This window comes from Lissotriton vulgaris, chromosome 5 (genome assembly GCF_964263255.1).
Source record: "Lissotriton vulgaris chromosome 5, aLisVul1.2, whole genome shotgun sequence".
NCBI lineage: Eukaryota > Metazoa > Chordata > Amphibia > Caudata > Salamandridae > Lissotriton > Lissotriton vulgaris.
Window position 1 is genome coordinate 624,337,437 of NC_141693.1, and position 15,801 is coordinate 624,353,237.

Genomic DNA, 15,801 nt, shown 5'->3' on the forward strand with positions numbered 1-15,801 from the left:
TCCCCTTTATCTTGCCTCTTTCTGCTTGTTGCTGACCTTTATTCTGCCTCTTCCTGCTCGTTTCTCACCTCTATTTTGCCTTTCTGCTCATTGCTGACCTTTATTTTCCTTCTTGCTCCTTTTTTCTCACCGTTATTTTTCTTCTTTCTGCTTGTTTATGACCTCTCTTATGCCTCTTTCTGCTTGTTTCTCAGGTTTATCTTGCCGCTTTCTGCTCATTACTGTACTTTATTTTGCCTCTTTCTGACCTTTATTCTGCCTCTTTCTGACCTTTATTTTGTTTCTTTCTCACCTTTTCTGACATTTGTTATGCCTCTTCGATCTCGTTTCTGACATTTATTCTGCCTCTTTCACCTAATTTCTTATAATTTTTCTGCCTCTTGCTGCTCGTTTCTGACCTCTATTTTGCCTCTTTCTCCTAGTTTTTTACCTCTATTCTGCATTTTTCTGTTAGTTTCTCACCTTTATTTTGCTTCTTTTGACTTGTTTCTCATCTTTATTTGCCTTTTTCTGCTAGTTTCTGACAGCTATTCTGTCTCTTTCTGCTTGTTTCTCACCTTTATCTTGCCTCTTTCTGCTCCTTGCTGACCTTTATTTTGTTTCTTCCTGCTCGTTTCTCACCTTTATTTTGCCTTGGTACCCACTGCTGATTTTTATGCTGCCTCTTGCTGCTAGTTTATAATGTTTATTTTGCCTCTTTCTGCCCACTTCTTAAGTCTATTGTGCTTCTTTCAACTCGTTTCTGATCTCTATTCTGCTTGTTTCTCACCTGTATCTTGCCTCTGTCCGCTCATTTAAGACCTTTATTCTGCCTATTTCTAACCTTTATTTTTCCTCTTTCTGCTAGTTTCTGAACTTTATTATGCCACTTTCTGCTCATTTCTGACTATTATTCTGCCTCTTTCAATTCGTTTCTCACCTTTATCTTGCCTCTTTCTGCTTGTTTCTGATCTTCATTCTGCCTCTTTCTGTTTCTGACCTTTATTTTGCCTCTTTCTGCTTGTTTCTGGACTCTATTCTGTGTCCTTCTGCTCGTTTATACTTTGGCTCTTACTCCTCATTGCTGACCTTTATCCTGCCTCTTCCTGCTAGTTTCCAACCTTTATTCCTCCTCTTGCTGCTCATTTCTGACCTTTATTCTGCCTCTTTCTGCTTGTTTCTGATCATTATTCTCCCTCTTTCTCCTCATTTCTTACCTTTCTCTTGCCTCTTTTTGCTCGTTACTGACCTTTATTCTGCCCCTTTATGCTTGCTTCTTACCTTTATTCTGCCTCTTTTCTCCTCGCTCTGTGATCACGGGGGGAGCCTCTAGGCCCCGCAGTCCCAGCTGGCTCCCCACCTCCTGCGTGCCCCATCATTGCTCTTGCAGTAAGGGAGCTGCTGTAAATGCAGCTCCCTTGCCTGCAAGTCTGCGGACAGGGAAAGAGATGAAACCTCTTCTTCCAGCGGGCGGGAGCACATTTACTGCTCTTGCCCGCTGGAACTGGATTGTTTGTTTTGGCTTGGCTGGAGCTACCAAGCAAAAGAAAACAGCTATGTCCCAGGGAATGGCACCCCGGGACATAGTATTATCCAGCCCTGGGGGTGGCGGTCCCTAGTGCCATTTATGGCTCCAGGTGGGGAGCACGTGCCCCCTCCTTATAGCTGTACAGGCCAGCCCCAGGCGGTCCCTAGTGCCATTTATGGCTCCAGGTGGGGAGCACGTGCCCCCTCCTTATAGCTGTACAGGCCAGCCCCAGGCAGTTGATGGTCCCCAGGGTATAAAGCCCAAAAAGGGGGATGTGTGCCTCCCCTCCCTCTTTTCCTAATAAGGAATTGGCCCCAGGGAGGTGATGGTCTATACGACCCTGTTAATTTTTAGCTCTAGCCCTGGGAAAGTGGTGGTCCCCGGGGAGGTCTGCGTGCCCTCCCCCTAAATGTTATCAATAGCCCCAGGGAGGTAGCAGTCCCCGGGACCAGGGGTCAGTACGGCCCTCGCTAAATATAAACATTACCCCTGGGGAGGTGGTGGTCCCCCAGGCAAAAATATGCCCTTGGAGGGGGGGGTGGGGCATGCACATATGTCTATCATGCATCTGCCTTTGTGCCACTCAAAGTGGTGACCCCGTATTCTTGGTGGGACCATGGAGATTAGGGGGTAATTGTTGTACATTGTTTTCTCTTATCAATCTTTCAACAGCTATGATGCCATTAAAAGATTTCCTAAATTGGTTTGAGGAACCTATGACGAGTTAGAGCCAGTAGACCTTAGTCATAAATGTCAATAAGGTGAGGAGACGAAGGGGAACCCGGTGGGGGGGGGCATAAGTCACCAGCCTGAGAGGTGTACTCTCCAAGTACATTTAAATAGCCATTGAGGAGGGATATGAATCGGAGGAGCAAGTGGTCAGAGACATGAGCAACAAATTGGCACTGGGGCAAAAGGAGGTTCATTGTATCAAAGGCAGCAGACAGGCTAAAAATAACAGCCTGCAGAGCGATTCCTCGTTAGACATTTGGAGGATGTCATCCCAGACATTCCAGAAGACAGGTTCAATTTCATGTTCAGGACAAAAGTCTGACTCGTGGCGATTAAGAAAGATTGAGTGAGTTTGTAGTTCGGAGGTTGCAAATTTTTCCATTGGTTTCGATATCAATGAAATTGAGTAATGGGATAATATGATTAGGATCTTCTGGGTGGATCGGCTTTTTTATGGAGGTGACCAAGAACTGTTTTTACCCAGAGGGGACTTCTCAGCAGTGATGGCTATTGTTGATAAAAGCATTCAAGGTAAGAGCTATGTAGGAGTGATAAGAGACGTTTCACCTGTGAAAGGATCCACTAGTTTATTACTTGATTTGAGACCTTAAACAAAAGATACAATTACTTTATTGTTGGTGATTGAGAAAGGAAAAGGCAGAGAATGGGGTATATGCCATAATTGGTTGGTGGTTTGAGTAGATGAAGAAGGAGCTGGTTATGTTGTTGTGTATTTTGGGATTTTTGAAATGAAGATGGAGCCTACATTGAAGCAGAATTCCTGTGTGGATAGTTTGCTAGCCATGGTGCAAATCTAAATGTGCTAATTCAGGGCTGCTCACATTTTTTTTTAATCACCGAAATTTTTAATCACAGAATATTTTTTAGCAATGAAAATGTTGGGCCATATTATCAAGAACGGCGTTAAAATTATCGCTGCTTTAGCGGCAGGAAACTGCTGCTAAAGCGACGATAATGGGCTTGATAATATGCCCTTGTTAATTACCGTAGAAGCCCAGGTTCACACCAGAACCTGGGCTTCTATGGGATTTCACCAGGGCATATTATGAAGCTCATTATCGCCGCTTTAGGGGCTGTTTCCTGCCGCTGAGGCAGCAATAATTTTAACGCTGTTCTTCATAATATGTCCCTTCATTAGTCCATGGCAAAATCGTTTGTTTTTTCTCCAAATGTAATATGAAATTGTCATGACCAAGCTTTTACGTGTATTTCACTGAATGTGGTTATCCGTGAGGAAATAAGGATTTTGTAATGCTTTGCATTATGAGAGCCCTGTTTTCACGAAACACTCGCAAACATAAATAACCTCACAGAGCTTTCTTTCATGTCTATCAACTGCCATGTTGGTGTACTACCTGAATATCAGTTATCACATTAACCTATTAAATTATTGACTCTTGAAAATCGACTACCACTGCATTGTCAATCAGACATAAATATGCATAATTTCACTTTTCTTAACCATATGTATGTCTTCAACGAAGGCAGAGGTAGAGTTAAGTTTAGTCAATCTATACTTACCACTGTACTCTTGCCGTGACGATATTCTGGTGGTAATATTTTAGTAGGTAGAAATATGTTACCTCGATATTCTGACATACAACCGCGATCTGAATGTTAACAATATGCAGTTCAGCGTATTATAAAGTGCCAATAAGGCTGCCTCATCCGGTTCCTGCCTCTTATATGTGTCATGTGCTATTGCCTCTCTGATGTATGTTTTCGAAAGATATGAGACAATGTCTCCAAAGGAATCATTTGCATATATCAGTAATTTGCTTTCTGTTGGGGACCATTGGTTATACGACTATATTAATTAAGAACAGCAAAAAAGAAAAGGGATACTGTTTTATTAATCATTACTTTTGTTTAGACAAAGCTTTATATTTAACAATAATAAAATCTGGTAAAAAATGAATTGTGACAAACAATTAAAAACGCATCAAGGCCCTCATTACGATTAGCTTCTTAATTCTCGTCGGGCTGGTAACAGCAGTTGCCAGCCACATTCGACTCATGAGACCCACAGTGTTTCTGCAGATCTGTTTCTTGTCACAGCTGAAAGCAACTAAACGCTCTGTGTAAAGATTTGTTGGAAGAAGAAAGATTACTGCAGGGATCTGATCCAGAATTATGTATTCCCCTATTAATTCCTCATTTATAAGGACGACTTCAGGGTCCCACGTGTACACATGTAAAGGCCCACCTTTCCACCCCCCACCCTGGGGTTGTCGATACCCCCAGTATTGGTAACTGTGAGCGTGGAGAAAATCGGAATTATTTTCTGGGCCATTTGTAATGAGAGCCAGAGTATGAAAGATGGCACAGTGGTCAGTGTAGTAAGGTGGAGTCCATATGACACAAAGGATATTAGAACATTGGAATGTTGGGAGCTCCATTAAAAACAATGGAGTGCTCTGGGCTTATAATGGCTGGTATAAGCCTGGTGCTCCAACATTCCAATGTTTCTTTGTTCACAGCTCTGGCTGTGAACAAAGGCTTTAGGGAGCCTGAGGGGATTCCAATCCCCTAACTCTCCCAAAAGGCTTTGTTTTTTTTGTTAGAACATTCTGCCCTCTAGTGACAGAATGTTGTAGTAGCCTTATAGCCCTTCGTAGATGGGCTATACCGCTATTAACGTCCCTCTCCCTTGTTAAAGGCCCTCGCCTTCGACTCGGGGCCTTTAACGCTGGAGAGGGCCTTTAATAGCCGGTATAGCCCTCTACGGCGGGATATAAGGCTATAATAATAAATACCCTTTATCAGTACTGACTATATAGTTATATACAACAATATAAGTCACAGAGTGCACGTTTATAATCTATCTAGTTGAGAGTTTATGTTTCGACCCCAATAGTCTGCAAAAAGTTGGCATCATCATCAGGACAATACAGCCAAACTACATTCAATAGTGACCTTTCACCAGGCAACAGGCATTATTTATAGAAATGAAGAATATTGGCCTCATATTTATGCCTTGGTCGGCTATTAATATTGCTTATAATAAGAATGCATCCTTGGACACATTCACTTTAATGATAGTTTTACTCAACTGTGAAGTTCCAGGATTTGTGTTGCCCCTCACTTTTTAGGACTGGTGGTATCCCAATTTTTTTTCACAGCCATCACGATCTCTCCTGAATTTTGCCTCTTATCTCAGCCTTTTGCTTTTAAGACAAGTAAGCTCCAGAGAGTCATTCACACTTTTTGAACACTTGTGGGTCTATTCACAAAAATAAACGTACACATGAGTAAATCTACACATCTACATTTTCTGTTACACATTGAGTAACGTTACTACCTTTGGCTATTCACCAGGTAAAAGTACAGAGCTAATCAACAATGTAGACTTACATGAACCCACCCTCTAAATTAGGGGGGGAGAGCCTTAATTACAAGTGTAAAGTTACTACTGGTAACTTTTCCCAAATAAAAGGAAGTCTCCACCACCAGAGCAGCTCTCTCCCTATGGAAAAGTGGAGCAAAAAGTTAAAAAGTTTATTGAATGTAATTGTATTTTAGTGTTTAATATTAATGTATATTAATTTAAAATATTTAATTTCAATGAAGACACATGTAAAAATGCTACAGCATTAACTTAATTTTTTACTAAAAATGTAATTATTTTTAACATGTATTTCTATATAACGTACTAACTTACATTTATTATTCCTACAATATGAGTTTAAGAAACACAAAGTATAATATATATTTATTTATTATGTAGTACATGATTATGTAGTAACAATTGTAAGTTATGCAAAGGATTTCTTTGTATTACTACCTGAATGTTTACATTTTACAAAAGGTTAATAACATATATTATAATAAACTAATATCTACGTTTTATTTATATATATATTCTTATATATATTATATATTGTTATAGCTATATAATTTATTTATATTTTTAAAACATTACAATATTTTAATTTAATTTGCTATTAGTAACTATGGACTATTAAGTCACTATCTCCATTTTTTTTATAAGGACGTGTATTACATGGCCAGTTATTGTCCATGAGTGTTGCACATACTCCAGCTCTGAGCTGGAGTACATTTATGACTGTGTTGAGTATTTTTTAGCTGTGTGAACTATAGAATTGCAGTTTGTGAATAGTTAGCAATAGTCTTACTCTTTTGTGGGTGGGCACCTTTGCCTCCCCAAAACCACGTCGTAACCCTGCCTTACCTCTCTTGATTCTCCCCTGCACCCCTCCCAACTTTGAAAATATTCCTCGTTTTCCAGTCATTCTCTCCTTCTCTCCCACATTTACCACTAACATGAATACCTTCATGTGCAGAGATATCTGCTGTTGTGGGGTAGCATTGTAGAACTCTGCATGTAGGCTGGTAAATAAAAGTTTGTAGAGTGTTATTAGTACTATTATAGTACTACCAAACACAGTACACAATGACGTTTGTGAATATGCCCCCAAGAGTTACCCTGCACTGTTTGCACCAAAGTAGGATCCAACTTGAAAAATCACAAGGTTTGGGGCAGAAAAATTGTGTTTGTCAATGTACTTAACCACTACTGCACAACTGAAAAGATTTTCTAACTTGGAAAAGGGTTTTGAAAATCATTCTGAGTTGCAATTATAAGAGGGCGTGAAAGGAGTCTTCCCTTTTACTTGCTATTCTGAATGGTATGTATTAATAGTTTGTGACCACAATTCCTGTAGCAAACCATTAAAATTGATACCAGCCTATCAAATTGGGGTGGCCACTTCTTATTTGCCTGTTCAGCATACAAATCTGTTAGGGCTAAATGGCTGAAACCTGTATGTAGGGAGTTGGTTGTAAAAGATCATAGGTCAGCCCTACGTATTATTACAACCAATACGGTTTCTATGTACATTATTTGTGGGGTGGCGAAATACCTGGGGGGGTGCTTGGATAATACGCTCTAGACTGTTGGGTAATGCATAAACACAAAAAACTTTTTAATAACCAAAACATCTTGCTGTTTTTTTAAAATTGCTATTCACTGACTTGGATGTAATTGTAGTACTTTGGATTGATTGTCTTTTTATATATTTGTATGTCTGTACTTTTATGATGAATTTCTATCGAATACAGTATTACAACAATTGGGGTGGCAACTGATTTGCAAAGGGGAAGCCATCCCCATTGAACAGTTTCCCTTTGGGGAATCATGACGGACAGCCTCAGAGGAATTAAGCAGTCGTCTGGAGTACCACTGCCTTCTCCTCTGGATTTCTTCAAAAATGGGTAAAAAAAAATTTAAGCAGCACCTGTTCATTTAAGGAATACAAGCTGCTCTAAAAAAAAAAATATGTTTGGGAATGCGAATGCAGCATTGGAGGTTTGCAGTCCAGCGTCTATTTAACAGAAGCCAATTTCAGGTGGGGGTAAATAGCGACCTATAAGGGAAAGGGAATTTTTTCTTTAATTTTCCTTTGTGGTCGTCTGTTGAAACTCCCCCAAACCGGCCCCACCGCTCTCACCTGCACTGGCCGCACCTGAAGTGTACAAAATATGGGACAACATCTTTGCCGAAATGAGGGTAACTGGGCACAAACCAACCCTTTATTCCTCTCTTTCCTTGATTCATTTATATCAGACTCTACATTAAAATGCAGATATAACAATATTTATTAGGAACGCCGGACTCACCTGACCTCAATTGGGACTCCATGCTTCCTTAAATGAGGGAATGGGCTCCATCTGTGCTTTCATGACTTCCTTACTACTGTAAATAAAAAGGTACCACCTCCATATAATTAGTATTTGCTTTCTCTTGCTACTTTATTGCCACTTTGTAGAGCTTAGACTTTAAACATTCCATATACCGCTAAACTGCTAGGCGGTTCCAAAACTGGGGCAAGGGTGCCTGTGTTTGGGCTAGGCAGCTGAGTTTAGCACCTGTGCTAGGGAAAACGCAGGGATGTGCCAAACCATTGTAAATACGCATCCAGGCTTTTTCAGAATGGCGGAGCGTGTTGTTAGCAATTTTTGTTTAACGCCACGCTTCGCCAGTCACTTGTAAATATGCCCCTTAGTATGCTAGCATCCAGGCAGTGTAGGTATTTTCTGTTGCTGAATGTGGAATGGGCTTTGGTCCGAGCTAAATTTCGTGCACAGTTCGCCTGCACTTTAGATCACTGCTGTGTCTTGGATGTGTAAGATCGGGTAGCGTCAATGTTTTAGAAATGCAAAGGAGGTCTTCCATTTTACCTGAAAAACACATGCTTGGTTTCACTGTGTGGTTTCTGACTTCTCATCTAAAATAGACGTATGAAATATTCTTACATGTCACAAGATATCAGGTGCCGCGGGAACCATTTTTACCTTAACAAAAGCAGCAAGGCACCGAAGCGTCGTATATTTAAACTTCAGATCCAGCTCACACTGCATGAAAATTATAATTGCTTTGTAGACTTTGTTAAATTGGGGAGTGATAATTTATTCATCTCGAGAAACTGATAGAAACGTAAAAAAAACTGTGAAATTTAAATTTGGAAGAAAAGCGTGCTGTAAGTGGTCCAGCTGCTGCAGATCAGCACCCTCACTATGGTGATGGTATTTGTTGTCAAGGCAACCTGATCCCTGCACTTTGTCACTGTTTCAAAGCTGTGATAACTTATCAAGGCTGAGAAACTCAGCCAGTTCTTCTTAAACTAGATGACTCAGAACTCTCTTTGCTTCCTTGCCTCCAGATTTACGAATGTGAAGCTTCACGCACAATTGAGGACCAACTAGAAGAATCAAACTGAAATTGCAGTCTCCAAATTGACCAAACTGTGTGTCTTTGGTCAAAATATTTTAGCCGATTCACAATATTTTGCACAGCCTAGTTCCACTTAGGTGTGCATACAGAGCCGTCAGAAAATCCATATCTTGGTTCATGAAATTTGGAACTACAGACATTTACACCAGAGCTTAGTACCACAAAGCAAGCAACAGGGAATGTAACTAACCCCTGTTCGATAGGTATTCACATACTTTTCCAAAAGTTTGAAGTGTGCAAATTTGGTAGAAAAATTTGGCAAACAGGAACATTTTCAATTTGGTTGTGCAGGAAGTAACTTCACCTCATGAAAAACATTTTTTTTTTACTGGTGGAGAAAAATCGAACGACGCCTTATATAGGCCAGAGCACATTCCATATAAACACATACACACAGTCGGCGCTAGCAACACATTTGGCACTCGCTGGTTCACCCAGCTATTTTTTTTTAACAGATTTTATTTGTCAAATAGCACATATGAGGCAGAGCTCTGTACCCCAGAAACTTCTGCATAAGAAACTTATATCATCATGACTTTGACTTTTAAAGAAACATAATCAAGGAAAAATTAAAAGCAATACAGACGAAAGAGAACAATTAAGACAAAAAAAACATAACTTAACAACCCTCCTCCCATCTCACTAAAGTTTTCCCTAAAGCAACATACCATTAGGAAAAAAAGAAAAAGGCACCCACACCAAGAAATGCAATGCATCATTACACCCAGAACTGCACACAGCACCCACATAGGAATTTAAGCTGAGTCAGGTACCCCCACCGTAGAGACCGGCTCCAACTGTAGGCCTCGATAGTCCGCCCATCGCTTCCAAATTTTAAAATGTTTTTGCGGGCAACCCCTTGCTGTAAAGATTGGGATTTCCAAGCCCATGCAAAAGTCCAGACGATTCTTGCAAGCATCTAAGGAGGGCACTGCCAGTGGTTTCCACGACTTTGCAATGTCTATTTTGGCCGGAGTAAACCCCAGTAACAGTAGATGACGTTTGTATATGTTGCACCCCACCCCTTCCATGATATGTAAAAGTACCAGCTTCGACGAGCAGGGAAGGTCCAAGCCCAATACTTCTGAGAGACAAGCCATGACATCCCTCCAAAATCGTACCAAGGCAGAGCAGTGCCAGACGTATGCATCAAGGTTCCCTCTTCCCGTTCACATCTGAGACATGCTGGAGAGGCCACCACTCCCGCCCTCTGCAATCTAACTCTAGTAAAATATACCCGATGAAAGTCCTTGAACTGGATAAGGTGCAGGCGCAACGCTATTGCGCCCCCCGAGGGAAGGCCAGTGCCTCGGTCCAGTCCTCCTCCTCCAGTGGGCCTACATCACTCTGCGAGGTGCTTTTGTAGTATAGAGGAGCTATGTGTAACTAGGGATTGACAGATTTTAGCTATGTTATGGTCTTGGAGATCTCCCATAAATACCTTCGCCTCTACCAGGCTAAACTCAGCAAGTTACTCTAGTCCCTCCAAGCTAGGGGAGATGGCATACCGGAACTGAAGATATCTATACAATTGGGTCTACGGCATTTGAAAGTCCTGCTGGAACTCCAGAAAGGACTTTAGGATCGGCCTCCACATTATATCACCCAATCACCCAGGGTAAAAAGGCCAATACTGTCCCAGCCACGAAACCCAGACAGAGTAGCCAACTGTGGCAATCGCCCATTGAGCCAAAGGATAGTCTCCCTCGTCAACCTATTCCACCACCCCATCCTCGAAGAGCCTGCTTCCAAACCTGAAATATGACGCTTGTAACTGATGGCAAGGAGTTGCACAGCGGTGCCGAATACAGTATAGTATGCAAGGTATGATCCCCCATATACCGCCGCTCAACTGCATAAGCTGGGTCTGCCCTGTCCCCATACCACCACTCATTTAACACAAGCAGGTGCGAGGCCATGTAGTATGATTGAATATCGGATGTTGCCAGCCCCTGCAGTACGTAGACTGGAAACACATCTGTAACACAACTCTGGCTACCCCACCTGCCCACAAAAACTGCCCCAAGGCCGAATTAACCTGCCTGAATCATATGGGAGGAATTGGATAAGGGTGATTTTGCAAGTGATAGAGTAAACAGGGGAGCAAGACCCTCTTAAAAATGGCTGATCTACCATAAATAGACAAGGGCATATGGGACCAGGTCGTAAGATGCTCCCACACACGTGCCCATACTGGAGATAGATTTTTGTCCCATGCTACGCCAGGCGAGTCTAACAAGAATACCCACAGATATTTTATACCCCCGGTGGCCACCTGAACCGTTGAGGCCCAGGATCCCAGGCCTGCAGCATCTCCCAGGACCCATAAAGTGGACTTTCTGGGGTTCTTACATAATCCCAACGATTCCCCGAAGATTTGCAAAATGCGAAGCAGCCTTGGTCCCGTCCTATTGACATTAGTAAGAATGAATAGCACGTCGTCAGCGTACAGCACAATACCGTTCGACAGCCCATGCGCCCACTCAAAGCCAGTCACCTACGCATCCATTCGCACCCAAGCCGCCAGGGGTTCCATAGCCAACACAAACAAGTATGGTGATAGGGGGCAGCCCTGGCTGGTGCCCGATCGATGGAAAATGTTGAGGAAATAGACCCAGCATTGCGCAATGTAGCAGTTAAGTCAGTGTAATGCAAGGTCAGGTAGACCAGGAATTGTGGGCCAATATTCAGGCGACGCAGCAGCACAAATAGATATACCCAGCCAAGGGAATCGAATGCCCTAACCATGTCAGCCAGAAGCAACGCTGCTTGTTTACCCAACTCCTGAATAGCTGCAATAGCAACATGCGCTTGGCCAATATTGTGATGTGTCGCTCTTTGGGGCATAAAGCCGGCCTGATCATGATGCACCAGAGTAGCAATATGGGATTGAAGGCGATTGGCTAAAGCCTTGGCCAAAAGTTTTGCCTCTACGTTCAGCAAGGAGATAGGACGATATGAGGTATGTGGGTCGGGGGTTCGGCCCGGTTTATGGAACACCACAACCTCTGCGTGTCTCCAGTCGTGGGGAAGACATCCTCACTCCCTGGCCTCATCAACCACTCTAAGAAATGGGTACCCTAGCTGTGAAAAGTATTTCTTAAAATATTTACATGGAAAACCATTAAGGCCTGAGGGCTTTCTAGAGCTCAGGTCTCCCAGGGCAGCACCCAGCTCCTCCTCCGTAAGTGGAAGATCAAGCTCCGCGCGTGCCTCACTGGTTAAAGCCTTAGGTGGAAGATCGTCAAGGAAGCGGCCTATCACATCCTAATGTAGATACTCTCTGGGGGCGTATAGCTCTGTATAGTATGCTGCAAAGTTGTCGGCAATCTCAGAGGGATCCCCAAGAGACTCCCCATCTGGGCTAGTTAAACTAGGGAGAGCCTGGGGGTACAATGCTCCCTGACACAGCCTGTGGAGCAACTTCTTACATTTATTCCCCCACTGGTAGACCCGGCTCCGTGGAGCCAGCCATTCCAGGTGGGCCTCGTCCAACAAAAGGTCTACATGCGTCTTTTGTGCTAACAATAATTGTCAACGGACTTGACCAACCCATCTCCCCTATTTGACTCTCAAGCTCAGAGGCCATGAAGACCTGGCCTCTGATTTTAGAAGGGACTCCATACGCGCTTTGCGTGCTGCAGAGCGGAAGGAGATATCGACCCCCCGGGATAGTGGGCTTCATGGCTTCCCACAGGGGCTCAGTCCCCTTCACCGATCCCACATTAAGGTCTAAGCAGCGGTCAGCGGCTCTCTTAATATGTACTCTATATTCCTCCTTCTGTAGATTCCAGGCAAAAGGCCCAATCTAAAAGGCTGTCGCGCCGGGATCACCTGCAAAGTGAGGGCTACCGGCGAGTGATCTGATAAACCCAGTGGGAGGATATCGGCCTCCACCACTCTGCTGGCCGCTGCCTGAGGCACAGATATATAATCTAGCTGGGAAAAGGAATCATGTACTGCCAAGAGATACATGCATACCTGCTCATTCCCACCTGCTGCCAATGGTGTGTCTCCAACCACGTGCAGGTATCTAGTGCAGTTCACCAGGTCCCTCATCTGAAACAGATCCCCATCTTAAACACAGTCCAGATACATGAATGGCAAAGTACATACAAGTGCACACGCCATCATCCCCTATCCGCCCCAGTGCACCCAGGCAGCTGCATCCCAGCCCCTCCCGCCACCCGGCGGTGCATGTCCGCCCCTGCACACCCAGGCCTCACTGCTTACCTACCGCCACCGGCGTGTTGCAAAGAGGCCCCTCCACATGCCCGTGCAAGACCCAAGCCCGGGCTCGTGAACATGGCACCCTCCACATCATGCAGCCCCGCTCCCCGGGACACCAGGTCGCACATTTGATTCTGGGTCTTGATTTTGCTATGGCAGAGGACATATCACTGCACAGGGCATCATCGCAGGCTGCACACCCGCTCAGCCCTTTAGGTGCCACCAACTCTGTGATCCGCAAGACACTGCCACAAGGTGGTAGGCCTGCGATGCCCGTTGGCTCTGGCCTTCACTGCGGTCCAGCAGGGCACACAAATCCTGAGCAGTCTGAAACGCCAGGATGGGGCATCATCGCAGGCTGCAAACCCGCTCAGCACTTAAGGTGCCTCTACCTCAGTGCACCGACAGTCACCGTCCTGTGGCAGTGTGTCTATGCCAGCCGCAGTGTATCTGGTGCCACCAAGTCTGTGCCCCACAAGTCATGGACCCTCTAGTATTGAGTATCATGGTGCAGACGACAGCATGCCACCTCCAGCCCCGGGGAAATTGAGTTTGCATGGCCCTAGGCCCTCATGCATTATTAATAACCACACAGATACACCCAGATAGAGAGTGGAAATGCCGTCGTGCACGTGTGCCCGGCCCTTTTTATTGGCAGGGTCACATGTCCTGTGATGCGTGTGCTGGATGGGTGTTGTGTGGGTGTAAGCCAGCCATGAGGGAGTGGCTGTGGCATGCTGACAACTAGACCTGTGATTCGCAGATCACTGAAGGGAAGACCTGGCACATGTGCCATAGGCGCCCCCTGTGAGTGTAAGTGGAGTGGGCTGGCCTGGCGTGTACCAGTCCAGCGTAAGGGTGTGAACAATGACCCCGGGGTTCTGGGTGTGGTTCCATTCTGGGCTGGACAAGGAAGTAACAAATGCATGTGTCCCTGTTGTGGTGCCGGTGCCACCGGGACTGCAATCGGCAATGTGTCACCCTGTGACTCAAGTCCCACAACATGAGCAACATGGACGTAAGGGGGAAACACTAACCCTACATTCATCCATACTTCCATACTTTAAAGATCATAGGCATGACAAATCTGTGTTATTATGAATGTTTAATGCACATTCAGTAGAGTGTTGCAGCTGGAGCACTACAGGGCCACACAAACCCCACATTACAATGTTGGCCCATGGAGGGCCAGCCAGAGTCCTTCATGGAATGACAAGTCCAAAGGAAGAGGAAGAGTTCAGTCCGCAAACTGAATGCTGTGTCATTGGCGATCAAACAGCATATGGCAGTCCATATTGAGGTCCAAGGTGAGTGTTTACGAGTGTATCTGGAAACAGTGGAAGGTGAGGATGCAGAGGGCAGAATCAAGCAGAAACTGGCCATATGGCGGAGATGAATGCTACTGCGTCCTTCTTACCACAAAGGCAGGTTCATCCGCATCTTCGTCCACTGCTATTTCATGTGCCTCAGGTGTGGATGGTGGTGGCCGTTCTCCAGCACTGTGTGGCAGTGACACCTTTGGGGCTGGAGGTGGAATGTCTGCTGCAATGTGTGGCACTGAGACTTCAGGGGGCGGAGATGTAGATGGAGTGGTAGCAGCAGCATTCATCAGTGCGAGGCCTTGTTGCAGCAATCCCATGAGGATGATCTTGAGTTCATTGAGGAACCCAGCTACCTCTCACTGGTGTTCAGCCGTGGCAGCCGCTCTTTCTGTCTGCGTCCGATCTATGTTCTCCATTAACCTCCATTGGCGTCCCAACTCCTGTGTGACATCGCCAGAGCCACTCTGACTAGACAGTTGATCTAGTCTCTGAGTCAGGGCTCCAGCGATGTCAGCCATGGTCCAATGGAGAGCATGGAGCGGAATGTGGGTGTCCGTGAGGGACCTTGAGTGGTCCCTGATGGGACTTAGACAGCCATGTATGGCATCTAATTTGACTGCCATGTGGTTGAAGCCCATCTGCGCCTGTTCGGCCAGATTCTTCTGGCACCCCAACACACGGCGTGGGAAGGACATGTGTTCTTTGTAGGGGTACTGGGAGGCAGCAGTGATGGTGGGTGCTGCCTGCTGTGTCGTCTGTGCAGGGGGTGGTGTCTCATTGATGCAGCTGGGCTGGGCTGCCCTGCTCCTGGAGGTGTATTGTGGAGGCTGTCAATTAACTCTTGGAGGGCGACGGAGTCGAAGCAGTGGTGGTCCTCTTCATCATCAGAGAAGAGAGGTTTGGGCTGCCCTGCAGGAGGTGTTGATTCTCTCTCTGCAATGTAAAGGGGAGATGCAGTTTCACAATGTGTTCACATGTGTGTTGTCGCATTGTACATGTTTTCATAGACTGCATGACTGTGTACATTGTGGCTGTTTGGGAGGAGCTGCCTATTTGATGGGGGACATTAGACATTTTGACAACATAACCAATGTGTATTTGTACTTGTACATTATGAAATCACATTTCCCTGCAATGCCAAATGTGATTGGCCAGTTTCTACACACAAGCACCACCAGTTGTGTCCTATGTTCTGTTGTGGACGTGCTGCGGTTTGTACCACATTGTTGTCAATG